This window comes from Lethenteron reissneri, chromosome 6 (genome assembly GCF_015708825.2).
Source record: "Lethenteron reissneri isolate LAM-NWPU_2019-01 chromosome 6, ASM1570882v1, whole genome shotgun sequence".
Taxonomy (NCBI): domain Eukaryota; kingdom Metazoa; phylum Chordata; class Hyperoartia; order Petromyzontiformes; family Petromyzontidae; genus Lethenteron; species Lethenteron reissneri.
Genome location: NC_083784.1, coordinates 9,369,371 through 9,381,822, shown reverse-complemented (window position 1 = coordinate 9,381,822; position 12,452 = coordinate 9,369,371).

The window sequence follows — 12,452 nt, the reverse complement described above, 5'->3', positions numbered from 1 at the left end:
TCCCCACGTGACATCGACCTGTCTACCCCACGTGACACTCGACCTGTCCATCCCACGTGACACTCGACCTGTCCATCCCACGTGACACTCGACCTGTCCATCCCCACGTGACACCGACCTGTCCATCCCCACGTGACACTCGACCTGTCATCCACGTGACACTCGACTTGTCCATCCCACGTGACACTCGACCTGTCCATCCCACGTGACACTCGACCTGTCCATCCCGACATGACCTGTCACACGTGACACTGTCTACCCCACGTGACACTCGACCTGTCATCCCCACGTGACACTCGACCTGTCTATCCCACGTGACACTCGACCTGTCCATCCCACGTGACACTCGACCTGTCAACCCCACGTGACACTCGACTGTCATCCCACGTGACATCGACCTGTCCATCCCCACGTGACATCGACCTGTCCATCCCACGTGACACGACCTGTATACCCACGTGACACTCGACTGTCTACCCCACGTGAACACTCGACCTGTCTACCACGTGACACTCGACCTGTCCATCCCACGTGACACTCGACCTGCTCCCCACGTGCACCGACCTGTCAATCCCACGTGACACTCGACCTGTCCATCCCACGTGAACTCGACCTGTCTACCCCACGTGACATCGACCTGTCCATCCCCACGTGACTCGACTGTCCATCCCACGTGACATCGACCTGTCCATCCCACGTGACACTCGACCTGTCCATCCCACGTGACACTCGACCTGTCCATCCCACGTGACACTCGACCTGTCTACCCACGTGACACTCGACCTGTCCATACCCACGTGACACTCGACCTGTCATACCCCACGTGAACTCGACCTGTCCATCCCACGTGAAACTCGACTGTCCATCCCACGTGACACTCGACCATGTCCATCCCACGGACATGACCTGTCATCCCACGTGCACTCGACCTGTCCTCCCACGTGACACTCGACCTGTCCATCCCCACGTGACACTAGACTGTCTACCCACGTGACACTCGACTGTCCATCCCCACGTGACACTCGACCTTCCATCCACGTGAACTCGACCTGTCATCCCACGTGACACTCGACCTGTCTACCCACGTGACACTCGACCTGTCTATCCCCACGTGAACTCGACCTGTCCATCCCACGTGACACTGACCTGTCCATCCCACGTGACACTCGACCTGCCATCCCACGGACACTCGACTGTCTACCCCACGTGACACTCGACTGTTACCCCACGTGACACTCGACCTGTCTACCCACGTGACACTCGACCTGTCTACAACGTGGAACTCGACCTGTTACCCACGTGACACTCGACCTGTCCATCCACAGTGACACTCGACCTGTCCACCCCACGTGACACTCGACCTGTCCATCCCACGGACACTCGACCTGTCATCCCACGGACACTCGACCTGTCTACCCACGTGACACTCGACCTGTCCATCCCACGTGACACTCCTGTCCATCCCACGTGACACTCGACCTGTCCATCCCACGTGACACTCGACCTGTCCATCCCACGTGACACGCGACTGTCCATCCCACGTGACACTCGACCTGTACCCACGTGACACTCGACCTGTCCATCCCCACGTGACACTCGACCTGTCCATCCCACGTGACACTCGACCTGTCCATCCCACGTGACACTCGACCTGTCCATCCCACGTGGACACTCGACCTGTCCATCCCACATGGACACTCGACCCTGTCCTCCACGTGACACTCGACCTGTCTACCCCACGTGACACTCGACTGTCCATCCCACGTGACACTCGACCTGTCCATCCCACGTGAAACTGACCTGTCATCCCACGTGACACTCGACCTGTCCATCCCACTGACACTCGACCTGTCCATCCCACGTGACACTCGACCTGTCCATCCCACGTGACACTCGACCTGTCATCACGTGACACTCGACCTGTCCATCCCCACGTGACACTCGACCTGTCTACCCCACGGACACTCGACCTGTCCATCCACGTGACACTCGACCTGTCCATCCCACGTGACACTCGACCTGTCCATCCCACGTGACACTCGACCTGTCACCCCACGTGACACTCGACCTGTCTATCCCCACGTGACACTCGACCTGTCCATCCCACGTGACACTCGATTGTCATCCCACGTGACACTCGACCTGTCCATCCCACGTGACACTCGACCTGTCCATCCCACGTGACACTGACCTGTCTACCCCACGTGACACTCGACCTGTCCATCCCACGTGACACGCGACCTGTCATCCCACGTGACACTCGACCTGTCCATCCCACGTGACACTCGACCTGTCTACCCCACTGACAACTCGACCTGTCTACCCCACGTGACACTCGACCTGTCTATCCCACGTGACACTCGACCTGTCACCACGTGACACTCGACCTGTCCATCCCACGTGACACTCGACCTGTCTACCCCCACGTGACACTCGACCTGTCCATCCCACGTGACACTCGACCTGTCTACCCCACGTGACACTCGACCTGTCATCCCACGTGACACTCGACCTGTCTACCCACGTGACACTCGACCTGTCCATCCCACGTGACACTCGACCTGTCTACCCCACGTGACACTCGACCTGTCTCCCCACGTGACACTCGACCTGTCCATCCCACGTGACACTCGACCTGTTACCCCACGTGACATCGACCTGTCCATCCCACGTGACACTCGACCTGTCTACCCCACGTGACACTCGACCTGTCTACCCCACGTGACACTCGACCTGTCCATCCCACGTGACACTCGACCTGTCTACCCCACGTGACACTCGACCTGTCCATCCCACGTGACACTCGACCTGTCTACCCCACGTGACACTCGACCTGTCCATCCCACGTGACACTCGACTGTCTACCCACGTGACACTCGACCTGTCCATCCCACGTGACACTCGACCTGTCCATCCCACGTGACACTCGACCTGTCCATCCCACGTGACACTCGACCTGTCTACCCCACGTGACACTCGACCTGTCCATCCCACGTGACACTCGACCTGTCTACCCCACGTGACACTCGACCTGTCATCCCACGTGACACTCGACCTGTCCTCCACGTGACACTCGACCTGTCCATCCCACGTGAACTCGACCTGTCCATCCCACGTGACACTCGACCTGTCTACCCCACGTGACATCGACCTGTCCATCCCACGTGACACTCGACCTGTCTACCCACGTGACACTCGACCTGTCTACCCCACGTGACACTCGACCTGTCCATCCCACGTGACACTCGACCTGTCTACCCCACGTGACACTCGACCTGTCCATCCACGTGACACTCGACCTGTCCATCCCACGTGACACTCGACCTGTCTAACCCACGTGACACTCGACCTGTCCATCCCACGTGATACTCGACCTGTCCATCCCCCCGTGACACTCGACCTGTCTACCCCACGTGACACTCGACCTGTCCATCCCACGTGACACTCGACCTGTCCATCCCAGTGACACTCGACCTGTCCATCCACGTGACACTCGACCTGTACCCCCACGTGACACTCGACCTGTCTACCCACGTGACACTCGACCTGTCTATCCCACGTGACACTCGACCTGTCCATCCCACGTGACACTCGACCTGTCCATCCCACGTGACACTCGACCTGTCCATCCCACGTGACACTCGACCTGTCCATCCCCACGTGACACTCGACCTGTCCATCCCACGTGACACTAGACCTGTCCATCCCACGTGACACTCAACCTGTCTACCCCACGTGACACTCGACCTGTCCATCCCCACGTGACACTCGACCTGTCTATCCCACGTGACACTCGACCTGTCCATCCCACGTGACACTCGACCTGTACCCCACGTGACACTCGACCTGTCCATCCCAGTGACACTCGACCTGTTCCCCACGTGACACTCGACCTGTCCATCCCACGTGACACTCGACCTGTCTACCCACGTGACACTCGACCTGTCTACCCCACGTGACACTCGACCTGTACCCCACGTGACACTCGACCTGTCCATCCACGTGACACTCGACCTGTCATCCCCACGTGACACTCGACCTGTCCATCCCACGTGACACTCGACCTGTCCATCCCACGTGACACTCGACCTGTCTACCCCACGTGACACTCGACCTGTCATCCCACGTGACACTCGACCTGTCATCCCCACGTGACACTCGACCTGTCCATCCCACGTGACACTCGACCTGTCCATCCCACGTGACACTCGACCTGTATCCCACGTGACACTCGACCTGTATCCCCACGTGACACTCGACCTGTCCATCCCCACGTGACACTCGACCTGTCCATCCCACGTGAACTCGACCTGTCATCCCACGTGACACTCGACCTGTCCATCCCACGTGACACTCGACCTGTCCATCCCACGTGACACTCGACCTGTCCATCCCACGTGACACTCGACCTGTCTATCCCACGTGACACTCGACCTGTCCATCCCACGTGACACTCGACCTGTCTACCCCACGTGACACTCGACCTGTCCATCCCCACGTGACACTCGACCTGTCCATCCACGTGACACTCGACCTGTCCATCCCACGTGACACTCGACCTGTCTACCCCACGTGACACTCGACCTGTCATCCCACGTGACACTCGACCTGTCCATCCCACGTGACACTCGACCTGTCATCCCACGTGACACTCGACCTGTCCACCACGTGACACTCGACCTGTACCCCCACGTGACACTCGACCTGTCTACCCCACGTGACACTCGACCTGTATCCCACGTGACACTCGACCTGTCTACCCACGTGACACTCGACCTGTATACCCCACGTGACACTCGACCTGTCCATCCCACGTGACACTCGACCTGTCCATCCCACGTGACACTCGACCTGTCCATCCCACGTGACACTCGACCTGTCCATCCCACGTGACACTCGACCTGTCTACCCACGTGACACTCGACCTGTCCATCCCACGTGACACTCGACCTGTCCTCCCACGTGACACTCGACCTGTCCATCCCACGTGACACTCGACCTGTCCATCCCACGTGACACTCGACCTGTCCATCCCACGTGACACTCGACCTGTCCCCCACGTGACACTCGACCTGTCCATCCCCACGTGACACTCGACCTGTCCATCCACGTGAACTCGACCTGTCCATCCCACGTGACACTCGACCTGTCCATCCCACGTGACACTCGACCTGTCCATCCCACGTGACACTCGACCTGTCCATCCCACGTGACACTCGACCTGTCTACCCACGTGACACTCGACCTGTCCATCCCACGTGACACTCGACCTGTCATCCCACGTGACACTCGACCTGTCCATCCCACGTGACACTCGACCTGTCCATCCCACGTGACACTCGACCTGTCCATCCCCACGTGACACTCGACCTGTCCATCCCACGTGACACTCGACCTGTCCATCCCACGTGACACTCGACCTGTCCATCCCACGTGACCTCGACCTGTCTACCCCACGTGACACTCGACCTGTCCACCCACGTGACACTCGACCTGTCATCCCACGTGACACTCGACCTGTCCATCCCACGTGACACTCGACCTGTACCCCACGTGACACTCGACCTGTCTATCCCCACGTGACACTCGACCTGTCCATCCCACGTGACACTCGACTGTCCATCCCACGTGACACTCGACCTGTCCATCCCCACGTGACACTCGACCTGTCCATCCCACGTGACACTCGACCTGTCTACCCCACGTGACACTCGACCTGTCCATCCCCACGTGACACTCGACCTGTCCATCCCACGTGACACTCGACCTGTCCATCCCACGTGACACTCGACCTGTCTACCCCACGTGACACTCGACCTGTCTACCCCACGTGACACTCGACCTGTCTATCCCACGTGACACTCGACCTGTCTACCCCACGTGACACTCGACCTGCCATCCCACGTGACACTCGACCTGTCTACCCCACGTGACACTCGACCTGTCCATCCCACGTGACACTCGACCTGTCACCCCACGTGACACTCGACCTGTCCATCCCACGTGACACTCGACCTGTCTACCCCACGTGACACTCGACCTGTCCATCCCACGTGACACTCGACCTGTCTACCCCACGTGACACTCGACCTGTCTACCCCACGTGACACTCGACCTGTCCATCCCACGTGACACTCGACCTGTCTACCCCACGTGACGACCTGACCTGTCATCCCACGTGACACTCGACCTGTCTACCCACGTGACACTCGACCTGTCACCCACGTGACACTCGACCTGTCCATCCCACGTGACACTCGACCTGTCTACCCACGTGACACTCGACCTGTCCATCCCACGTGACACTCGACCTGTCTACCCCACGTGACACTCGACCTGTCCATCCCACGTGACACTCGACCTGTCTACCCCACGTGACACTCGACCTGTCCATCCCACGTGACACTCGACCTGTCCATCCCACGTGACACTCGACCTGTCTATCCCACGTGACACTCGACCTGTCTACCCACGTGACACTCGACCTGTCATCCCACGTGACACTCGACCTGTCTACCCCACGTGACACTCGACCTGTCCATCCCACGTGACACTCGACCTGTCCATCCCACGTGACACTCGACCTGTCATCCCACGTGACACTCGACCTGTCCATCCCACGTGACACTCGACCTGTTACCCCACGTGACACTCGACCTGTCCATCCCACGTGACACTCGACCTGTCTACCCACGTGACACTCGACCTGTCTACCCCACGTGACACTCGACCTGTCCATCCCACGTGACACTCGACCTGTCTACCCACGTGACACTCGACCTGTCCATCCCACGTGACACTCGACCTGTCCATCCCACGTGACACTCGACCTGTCTACCCACGTGACACTCGACCTGTCCATCCCACGTGACACTCGACCTGTCCATCCCCACGTGACACTCGACCTGTCTACCCACGTGACACTCGACCTGTCCATCCCACGTGACACTCGACCTGTCCATCCCACGTGACACTCGACCTGTCCATCCCACGTGACACTCGACCTGTTCCCCCACGTGACACTCGACCTGTCTACCCACGTGACACTCGACCTGTCTATCCCACGTGACACTCGACCTGTCTACCCACGTGACACTCGACCTGTCTACCCCACGTGACACTCGGTCCATCCCACGTGACACTCGACCTGTCCATCCCCACGTGACACTCGACCTGTCCATCCCACGTGACACTCGACCTGTCCATCCCACGTGACACTCGACCTGTCTACCCACGTGACACTCGACCTGTCACCCCACGTGACACTCGACCTGTCCATCCCCACGTGACACTCGACCTGTCCATCCCACGTGACACTCGACCTGTCTATCCCACGTGACACTCGACCTGTCCATCCCACGTGACACTCGACCTGTCTACCCCACGTGACACTCGACCTGTCCATCCACGTGACACTCGACCTGTCCATCCCACGTGAACTCGACCTGTCCATCCCACGTGACACTCGACCTGTCCATCCCACGTGACACTCGACCTGTCCATCCCACGTGACACTCGACCTGTCCATCCCACGTGACACTCGACCTGTCTACCCCACGTGACACTCGACCTGTCCATCCCACGTGACACTCGACCTGTCCATCCCACGTGACACTCGACCTGTCATCCCACGTGACACTCGACCTGTCCATCCCACGTGACACTCGACCTGTCCATCCCACGTGACACTCGACCTGTCCATCCCACGTGACACTCGACCTGTCCATCCACGTGACACGACCTGTCCACCCACGTGACACTCGACCTGTCTACCCCACGTGACACTCGACCTGTCCATCCCCACGTGACACTCGACCTGTCCATCCCACGTGACACTCGACCTGTCCATCCCACGTGACACTCGACCTGTCTACCCCACGTGACACTCGACCTGTCTATCCCCACGTGACACTCGACCTGTCCATCCCACGTGACACTCGACCTGTCCATCCCACGTGACACTCGACCTGTCATACCCACGTGACACTCGACCTGTCATCCCACGTGACACTCGACCTGTCTACCCCACGTGACACTCGACCTGTCATCCCCACGTGACACTCGACCTGTCCATCCCACGTGACACTCGACCTGTCCATCCCACGTGACACTCGACCTGTCTACCCCCACGTGACACTCGACCTGTCTACCCCACGTGACACTCGACCTGTCTATCCCACGTGACACTCGACCTGTCTACCCCACGTGACACTCGACCTGTCCATCCCACGTGACACTCGACCTGTCTACCCCACGTGACACTCGACCTGTCCATCCCACGTGACACTCGACCTGTCTACCCCACGTGACACTCGACCTGTCCCTCCCACGTGACACTCGACCTGTCTACCCCCACGTGACACTCGACCTGTCCATCCCACGTGACACTCGACCTGTCTACCCCACGTGACACTCGACCTGTCTACCCCACGTGACACTCGACCTGTCCATCCCACGTGACACTCGACCTGTCTACCCCACGTGACACTCGACCTGTCCATCCCACGTGACACTCGACCTGTCACCCCACGTGACACTCGACCTGTCTACCCCACGTGACACTCGACCTGTCCATCCCACGTGACACTCGACCTGTCTACCCCACGTGACACTCGACCTGTCCATCCCACGTGACACTCGACCTGTCTATCCCACGTGACACTCGACCTGTCCATCCCACGTGACACTCGACCTGTCTACCCCACGTGACACTCGACCTGTCCATCCCACGTGACACTCGACCTGTCATCCCACGTGACACTCGACCTGTCCATCCCACGTGACACTCGACCTGTCTACCACGTGACACTCGACCTGTCTACCCACGTGACACTCGACCTGTCCATCCCACGTGACACTCGACCTGTCCATCCCACGTGACACTCGACCTGTCCATCCCACGTGACACTCGACCTGTCCATCCCCACGTGACACTCGACCTGTCCATCCCACGTGACACTCGACCTGTCCATCCCACGTGACACTCGACCTGTCCATCCCACGTGACACTCGACCTGTCTACCCCACGTGACACTCGACCTGTCTACCCCACGTGACACTCGACCTGTCCATCCCACGTGACACTCGACCTGTCTACCCCACGTGACACTCGACCTGTCCATCCCACGTGACACTCGACCTGTCCATCCCACGTGACACTCGACCTGTCTACCCACGTGACACTCGACCTGTCCATCCCACGTGACACTCGACCTGTCCATCCCCACGTGACACTCGACCTGTCTACCCCACGTGACACTCGACCTGTCCATCCCACGTGACACTCGACCTGTCTACCCACGTGACACTCGACCTGTCTACCCCACGTGACACTCGACCTGTCCATCCCACGTGACACTCGACCTGTCCATCCCACGTGACACTCGACCTGTCCATCCCCACGTGACACTCGACCTGTCCATCCCCACGTGACACTCGACCTGTCTACCCCACGTGACACTCGACCTGTCCATCCCACGTGACACTCGACCTGTCCATCCCACGTGACACTCGACCTGTCCATCCCACGTGACACTCGACCTGTCCCCACGTGACACTCGACCTGTCCATCCCACGTGACACTCGACCTGTCCACCCCACGTGACACTCGACCTGTCCATCCCACGTGACACTCGACCTGTCTACCCCACGTGACACTCGACCTGTCCATCCCCACGTGACACTCGACCTGTCTATCCCACGTGACACTCGACCTGTCCATCCCACGTGACACTCGACCTGTCCATCCCACGTGACACTCGACCTGTCCATCCCACGTGACACTCGACCTGTCCATCCCACGTGACACTCGACCTGTCTACCCCACGTGACACTCGACCTGTCTATCCCACGTGACACTCGACCTGTCCATCCCCACGTGACACTCGACCTGTCTCCCCCACGTGACACTCGACCTGTCCATCCCCACGTGACACTCGACCTGTCCATCCCACGTGACACTCGACCTGTCATCCCACGTGACACTCGACCTGTCATCCCACGTGACACTCGACCTGTCTATCCCACGTGACACTCGACCTGTCTCCCCACGTGACACTCGACCTGTGTATCCCACGTGACACGACCTGTCTATCCCACGTGACACTCGACCTGTCATCCCCACGTGACACTCGACCTGTCCATCCCACGTGACACTCGACCTGTCCATCCCACGTGACACTCGACCTGTCCATCCCCACGTGACACTCGACCTGTCTATACCACGTGACACTCGACCTGTCTATCCCACGTGACACTCGACCTGTCCATCCCACGTGACACTCGACCTGTCTACCCCACGGACACTCGACCTGTCCTCCCACGTGACACTCGACCTGTCCATCCCACGTGACACTCGACCTGTCTAACCACGTGACACTCGACCTGTCCATCCCACGTGACACTCGACCTGTCCATCCCACGTGACACTCGACCTGTCTACCCCACGTGACACTCGACCTGTCCATCCCACGTGACACTCGACCTGTCTACCCCACGTGACACTCGACCTGTCTACCCACGTGACACTCGACCTGTCCATCCCACGTGACACTCGACCTGTCCATCCCACGTGACACTCGACCTGTCCCCACGTGACACTCGACCTGTCCATCCCACGTGACACTCGACCTGTCTACCCACGTGACACTCGACCTGTCATCCCACGTGACACTCGACCTGTCCATCCCACGTGACACTCGACCTGTCCATCCCACGTGACACTCGACCTGTCTACCCCACGTGACACTCGACCTGTCCATCCCACGTGACACTCGACTGTCCATCCCCACGTGACACTCGACCTGTCATCCCACGTGACACTCGACCTGTCTACCCACGTGACACTCGACCTGTCCATCCCCACGTGACACTCGACCTGTCATCCCACGTGACACTCGACCTGTCCACCACGTGACACTCGACCTGTCCATCCCCACGTGACACTCGACCTGTCCATCCCACGTGACACTCGACCTGTCATCCCACGTGACACTCGACCTGTCTCCCCACGTGACACTCGACCTGTCTCCCACGTGACACTCGACCTGTCCATCCCACGTGACACTCGACCTGTCCCACGTGACACTCGACCTGTCCATCCCACGTGACACTCGACCTGTCCATCCCACGTGACACTCGACCTGTCCATCCCACGTGACACTCGACCTGTCTATCCCACGTGACACTCGACCTGTCTACCACGTGACACTCGACCTGTCCATCCCACGTGACACTCGACCTGTCATCCCACGTGACACTCGACCTGTCCATCCCACGTGACACTCGACCTGTCCATCCCACGTGACACTCGACCTGTCCATCCCACGTGACACTCGACCTGTCTACCCCACGTGACACTCGACCTGTCCATCCCACGTGACACTCGACCTGTCCATCCCCACGTGACACTCGACCTGTCCATCCCACGTGACTCGACCTGTACCCCACGTGACACTCGACCTGTCCATCCCACGTGACACTCGACCTGTCACCCACGTGACACTCGACCTGTCCATCCCACGTGACACTCGACCTGTCCATCCCCACGTGACACTCGACCTGTCCATCCCACGTGACACTCGACCTGTCCATCCCACGTGACACTCGACCTGTCTACCCCACGTGACACTCGACCTGTCTATCCCACGTGACACTCGACCTGTCCATCCCCACGTGACACTCGACCTGTCTACCCCACGTGACACTCGACCTGTCCATCCCACGTGACACTCGACCTGTCCATCCCACGTGACACTCGACCTGTCCATCCCACGTGACACTCGACCTGTCTATCCCACGTGACACTCGACCTGTCTATCCCACGTGACACTCGACCTGTCTATCCCACGTGACACTCGACCTGTCATCCCACGTGACACTCGACCTGTCTATCCCACGTGACACTCGACCTGTCCATCCCACGTGACACTCGACCTGTCTCTCCCACGTGACACTCGACCTGTCCATCCACGTGACACTCGACCTGTCATCCCACGTGACACTCGACCTGTCTACCACGTGACACTCGACCTGTCATCCCACGTGACACTCGACCTGTCCATCCCACGTGACACTCGACCTGTACCCCACGTGACACTCGACCTGTCCATCCCACGTGACACTCGACCTGTCCCCACGTGACACTCGACCTCTAACCACGTGACACTCGACCTGTCCATCCCACGTGACACTCGACCTGTCCATCCCCACGTGACACTCGACCTGTCTACCCCACGTGACACTCGACCTGTCCATCCCACGTGACACTCGACCTGTCTACCCCACGTGACACTCGACCTGTCTACCCCACGTGACACTCGACCTGTCTATCCCACGTGACACTCGACCTGTCCATCCCACGTGACACTCGACCTGTCTACCCCACGTGACACTCGACCTGTCCATCCCCACGTGACACTCGACCTGTCTACCCCACGTGACACTCGACCTGT